Source organism: Mus pahari, chromosome 15 (assembly GCF_900095145.1).
Source record: "Mus pahari chromosome 15, PAHARI_EIJ_v1.1, whole genome shotgun sequence".
Taxonomy (NCBI): domain Eukaryota; kingdom Metazoa; phylum Chordata; class Mammalia; order Rodentia; family Muridae; genus Mus; species Mus pahari.
The window spans coordinates 22,087,201-22,094,182 of record NC_034604.1 but is presented as its reverse complement, the minus strand read 5'-3'; the positions used below and the strand labels follow the sequence as shown (position 1 = coordinate 22,094,182).

The 6,982-nt window shown below is 40.0% G+C and overlaps 1 non-coding gene across 1 annotated transcript; it reads right to left on the bottom strand.

The window, feature by feature from the left end:
- Positions 1-714: 714 nt before the first annotated feature.
- On the bottom strand, positions 715-846 carry LOC115065542. Its single transcript, XR_003845324.1, has one exon. It is a non-coding gene; the product is annotated as a small nucleolar RNA SNORA17 (small nucleolar RNA).
- Between the last annotated feature and the right edge of the window lie 6,136 nt (positions 847-6,982).

Sequence of the window (6,982 nt, the reverse complement as noted above, 5' to 3'; positions counted from 1 at the left end):
TGAGTATTGCAGTTGACTAAGGGCAGGGTCATCTCCCTGCTCCTCCAAGGACGAGCCATCCCTTGTTGCCTGGGTGAGGAGTGGGGCAAGTTCTACACAGCTCTCAGATATTAACATGTCCCCAGGTAGCAGCCCAGGCCAGGGACATCTGCCTGGCCTTTAGCGGTAATAGACCCCTAATGCTTCAGGCCCACAGATCTAGATGTGGTTCCTGCTGGCAGCCCAGGCCAGGACCCTACCATGGTCCCAGAAGGCATCACAGGCTACTTACATCAGGCTGTTGCTCACTACTCTACAAACTCCAGTTCTGCCCTTGTTTATTGTGCCCACATCTTCCTCTTTCTCTTTCTCTCCTATTTCTTCACCAAGTACTTGTTCCTCTATGAGGTGCTCAGGATCTCTGAGTGTCTGAGGTCATCTCAGGAATTGTCTCAGGAGTGGTGTGCCCCCTCAAATATTATGGTGCCAGACAAGGGTCATCTATGGTATGGTTGCTCCCCACCACCCAAGGCTTGAATGGTGCCAGACTGGTGGTCATCTCAGTGTAGCTTCCTGTCTGGGCCACATGCCTCCAGTCTAGTATTCATCTCAGACTTGCTCTTGGTCAGCCAGTCTAAGTACCCCCTTGTGAGGGTTGTCTGTCTTGTCCTGGGAGCTTATTCAGGCCTGCCTAACACCAGATTGGTGTTCAACTCAGGTTTCCTCTTTTCAGGAACTATTTGACTACGAATCATTCAGATGGTCTTAGGTCAGAACAGTGAACATATACCTGGCCTCTCTCCTCTCTGTCAGCTATTCACCCACAGGAAACACAGAAGCCACATCTGTAATACCTCTAGAGGCAATGACATTTTCAGGTTTTGAAGTTGTATGTTTAGTAGGTTCTGTTAGAAAGGGTCAGCATGAAGCGACTATATTTTGTGAGTTTTGCTTTGTGACAATAGTCATAAAAATGTTTCCTTATGACTGAGTTTCTGTCTTATAAAATATAAATATTAATTTACTTTTTCTTTTCTACAGATCTTAATTATATTATTACAATATTCTTGTGACAAACATCACCATAAAGAGAAATAGTGATCTAATTTTATTTTCTTTATAATGTATATATTCATTTATTATCAGTGAATGAAACTATTATTTAAAGCATAGGTTTTAGTTTCAATGTAATTATAATTCACTTGGCTTAGATTTTCAAAGTGTTGATTTCTTCTCTAGAGGTCAGAATAATGACTAGTCTATTTTACTATGTTAGCATTATTAAATGCATTTTTAAATTTTCAGATATTTTTAATACAATATTTGAATATTTTCTCCTGTCTTGGTTTGATTTTCTTCCCATATTTTTTCTTTAAAATAACAAACAAACAAAACGGCACACACACACATACATACACAAATCCATGTAGTTAGTTTTGTGTTGCCTACCTACTTCTGAGCATGGGACCTTCTCTGAGGTGTGGTTCAAGTATCATTTCATTGGAGAAATTGGTGCAACTTGTCTTTTTTTCTTATGCAGGGAGTTCTGAGAGACAATGAAGTTGGGTAGATATGGTTGTAAAAAGGGGCAGGACCTAGGAAGGACTCGGGAGGAGGGGAAATATGATTAAAACATAGTTTAAGAAAAAAATGTATAACCAATAAATACAAAAAGATGAAAAATTATTTTAAAGTTTTCATCCCTTTTTTTATCCTTTTCCATTTTGATGCATTTATTTTATTTTTACATTATATTTATTTTTTTCTAAAAGGCATCATTTGTATGTTTAGTTGTACATTTACTCTGTATAAGTCAATTATAAATTAGCAACTATTTTCACTTTGAATTTTGATTCCTTTAAACCATTGAGATTCCCAATTCTGATCCAAGGTTTTGCCTTTTATCTATACCTCTTCGCTTATTTTGATAAGTACCTTGTGAACTATTGACTGGATCTTTGGGAATTTGTTTTTTATAACTCACTGGACTTACGGAAGTGTACTATTATGTCTCTTCTTTATAGGAACTTCATTAAAGATGCTTTCCTTCATGATTTTTAAGGCAAAATTATATATAAAATAAAAAACTTGCAGGTAAAAAATTGACTCTGGTAGTTTTTGAAGTGTAAACTATGTGAAGTTTTCCATTCCTTGGCTGTGTATAATTACCTAAAACCACCTACTGGAATTTGAAAACATATAGAAGTAAAACATTCATGGGAACAAAGAATCCAAAGGGGGCCTGGGAAGCAAGGACATGAGAACGGTAGTGCATGAGCTGGGAGGGTCATGCAGCACACAGTGCTGGCCTGTCAGAAGGTAAAACCAAACAGAGCATCTAAGGCAACCCACTTCTAACAATTAAAGGCATATTTGGGGTCACGGTCTGGTAGATCCTGGTCCATGACTAATTGACTTTGGGGCTTGAAGCTGTTGGTTGGCTAATGTGCCGCGCTACCATCTCGCCAGCAAGAACGATGCGACACATCAGGATCCTTCTGCAGTNAAGCTTTAATGCATCTCGAGAGGCAATGCATAAGCTACTGGAAAGCGGAGACCCCGAGGTGAAAAACCCTCTCCCTTATATAGGAAATGTTCTNCGCCTATGACGTGTAGGCTCCCTGGTTGGCTGCTCACTATCAGCCCAGATGACGCCACGGGACAGGCAGGGCGCAAGGGATGGAAATNTACCCGGCACATGCGCAGACCGCTTGTTTACCAGTTAGAACACCGGATGCCAGCGCCGTCTTGCCATGGAGATTGTGAGGACGGCTCCCCACAGGCTAACACATGATGGCCAGTATCTTATAGAAAAGGAACATTGCTCACCTCATGGCCAGAGAGCAAGAGAGCCTGAGGATGGGTGGCGTCTAACTTTCTTGAAAAACACATCAAGTTCCAAAGATAATCACAACAGGTACACGAAACAGCCACCACATTTTATACAAGCCTTTGCAGGACACGTAAAACAAAAAAAATATAGAACACATTGTTTATGATGAAAGGGAGAGATTAAATGAGAATGTAGTATACTAGCACAAAAGATATTAGAGTGAAAAGCTCCACTTAGATTTCAGAACTTTATGACCCAATACAAAATTTTCCATTGTTGATAAGTTAGAAAACGTCCTCTTTTTATCTAATCCATGTTTAATATAATGTTTAATGTAAAAGTTCCAGCGGGACTTGATAAAACTTTTTCGGGTGACTAAGTATATGAGAAATTAAAGGTAAATAAACAGAATGAATCATTTGAAGGAAGAAAGAGGACACATGTGATCTTGGAATCATAGCATTATGGAATACATTGTTAAATTAAGAGGGGCAGGGCTCTCAGGAAGAGAACCATAAAGCTGTCATAAAGACACCTGTGGCAACTAGCATCATCTGAATATGCATTCCAGAAGGAAAGCCCTCAAGGACAATTGGCACAGCCATTTGATGTCAGTTAATCTTGATGACACTGGTTATAAATACATTTTAAATTCCTGACATATGATTGAAAGAGAGATTAATTACAATTAAAGAAAGCAAAGAAAATTAGAAAAATATACACAATTTTTTTACTGACCTGTGAAGAATTGACACCCAGGAAATGTAGTCATATCATGTGGTCATGCACACTACGTGAGAGTGTTAGTAAGATGGTGCTGTGAATGGTAAATCTATGTTACAAAATAGAAAGCCATCAGAAAGGCATTGCAAACATTCAGCACATATGCATATGAATTTGTTTAGAAATGACATCATTGAACAATTAGAGAAGTAATATAAAATGGAATTGAGACTGGGAAGTTTAAGTGGGAAACTGAAACAGTATGTTGGTGCAGAGGAGAGTGTTCAGCATTTGCATATTGGTAATTAATCTGCAATCTGACCTGTAAAACTATAGCCAAATGTACAGAGACTGGCGCACAATTGCTGAAATCCCCGTTTAACCAAGCTTTGAAAATTGGGTCACCTTGTCTGAGGGAGATAACCTCCAGAAATCCTCTTAACTTTCCTGATCTTATTCTCATCCAGCATTATTAATTGATGGGACCATTCATGCCATGGCTTATAGAAAGCCCACACACTAGCCTATAGAACCCTTTAACCATTACACACATGTTTACTGAATCTAGAATCAAGTGTATGTCTTCTGTTGAGAATCAGTAACTAGGGAAGAAGCTGGTCTTCGTATGCATGCTCAAACTGAATAGATCAAAAAGCCCTGTGTCACCTTTGACTTCCACATTCAGATCTGTTTATGGTGAAATAGACCTTGTTTCTTTTACTCTCTACTATTTAACATAATTTTCTAAATGGTGTTTAATCTCCTTACTTTTTCTGAAATTATGAAGACCTAGAAAATGATAGACTCTTCTTGCTGAGTATGAAGGATCTGTAATCCTATATACATTTTAACACTCTTAACGAGAGTCATGCATATGGTTACATAGAGCAGAAAAAGGAAACAGCGAAAGAGCTAATTATTTCCAATGAGTAAAGGAGAACTGGGTTGTAATCTTAGGAAAGTGCCTGGCCTAACAACACCAGAGAGGCCAACAGAAGGGAATCTTGTTGCCCCATGGGCAAGAAAGTCTGTTTTGTTTTGTTTTGGTTTGGTTTGGTTTGGTTTGTTTTGTTTTGTTTTGGTTTGGTTTGGTTTGATTTCTGATGGATATATGGACCCTATTCTCTGCTCTCTTCATGAAATACTCAGTAAACTCTCCCACATTCATTTTCTTCAGAAAATTTGCCTTGAGAAACACACACACACACACACACACACACACACACACACACACAAGGCTGCACTTTAGGCAAGAACCACTAATGCTGGGAAGGGGAACACATTTTTTTTTCCTAAAGATACCAAATGTCCCCAACTTTATTCCAGTTTAAAACACAAACTTGTGCCTGTGAGATTCAAGGAAACAAGCATTTGCTCACAGGAAGTTTACCTGTTGATTTTTTACAACCCAGGGTTCACTCTAGACTCTTCAGTTTCCTGAAACATTAGCTGGATGCTGGTGACTGTCCCTGCTTTCTCACAGGTTTCTCAGTCCTCCTCCTAATGAACCGTGCAGATTCCTTCAGCCCTAGGGATGGACAGTCACCCAGCAGCTGGAGCATAATCTGCCCACACAATAGACTGGGGATTTTTGTAGATTAGTTGGAGTTGAGGAGTGAGTCCAAGAGGTGAAGGATCCAGGGATGTGAAGAAGTCTGCTGTGTTCTGAGTTTGGGACCACCTCAGACTGAGGAATGGGATCACTTGAAACTCTCTCTTGGAAGCCACATAAACCCAACACCGGATGGTAGGTGAGTTTTCTGCCCACTTGCTGCCTTATCCGGCTCGTCTGGCGCTGCTCTGAATCCTGTCTTCAAAGCAGCGTTGTCGTATTCTTGAGAAAGCCTAAACTTAAGTGACAGGACATAAATAGCCGGAGAGAAAAACCTACTTCAATATAGGCCACAGAAAATCCAACCCCCCACAAATCCCCACCCTCAAGTCCTCCACACTGGACTAGGTAAGAGCATTACATCACTAGCAGCGGCTCCCATTGGCTGATGGAACCTCACTGATCAGAAAGCTGCTCCTGAACTAACTCTTTCTTGTCCTTGTAAAGCATCAGAAAGCAGGCTACCGTAGGCTAGAACGAAGGCCCTGGGCAATGACACTTTGAGAGCAGCAAACCTTGCTGGTCCACTGCTTGGGCTTGAATGCTGCTTGGAGCTTGCGTTGAGAGTACAAGCTAGCTCCTGAAAAGTGGGAAGATGCTGGTTTGACCGGGAACTGCCAGAGATCTCTTTCTTCTCACACTAGTGTTATTGCAAAGATTCTCATTGTAATAAGTTTTGACAAGAGCTGGCAAGGGGAGCAGGTGCCAAGGAATCCAACTAGTCAGAGGCATTAGAGACACTGTGGGCACTAGAGGATAGAGGTGTTTCCATGGGAACCAAGTGAAAGGTGTTTGGTGGTGGCTGCTTAGAAGGCATGTTTTCTTGTTTAAGACAGAGCTGAGGAGCATCGCGCTCTGTTTTCTGCTTCAGCTTCACTGGGTAAATCCCCACTCCCCCGCCCCCAGCCCCAGCCTTAAATAGGATTTCAGGAATTTAATTTCTCTGCTAACATGAATAATGCTTAAGTATAACGCACACCAAAATCCCCTGGGAGTGGCGGAGGTATTATTTTGGTAGATCAGGACGGTTCTAATCACAGAACTCTTTATTTTGGAGCGAACAGTGTTGTGGCCAGGGTCAAAATAGAATCACTCCTTTGAAGGAAATTTAAAAACAGCATTTTGAACTTCAAACTCCCCACTTCTGCTTGCATAAGCATCTTTTCATTGTGTATATTTTAGCATTCATATGTCTGAGTTTTCAGATGCATATGTCCTGGGAATGACCCAGAATCTCAGAAATGTAGAAAAAGAAAGAAAGAATACCTAAATATTGCAGGCCTTTACATTATTCTCAGTTTATTTTATTTTCATTTAAAGTATTATTACATCATTCACTCTACCTCTTTCCTCAAAACGGCTCCCTTTCAAGTTCATAGCCTTTTTAGTTATTATTTTTCACACACACACACACACACACACACACACACACACATTATATATATATATATATATATATATATATATATATATATATATATATGAATGAAAAATATATAAATATAACCTGTTGGGTCTGTTCAGTGTTGTTTGTGTACTTTTAGGGCTTGCCAGTTGGTATTATGTAAGCAACCATGAGGTTTACTCCTATAAGGGAAATTGCAGATTTACACACTGAGAGCATAAGAGTCCAGATTACAAGATCCAGTGGGGGACAGATGCTGTCTCTAGGGAGTGAAAATCTGGCAGTTGGCCTGAGATCATATGCATGTGCTCCTTCATCTTTCTACTCAAATACCTAAAATGAAATGAAGTGATATCATGTGTGACCCATGATATCTGTGTCCGTTTCTTTCCACAGTCTCATGAGCTACAATACATCAAAAATATCATTG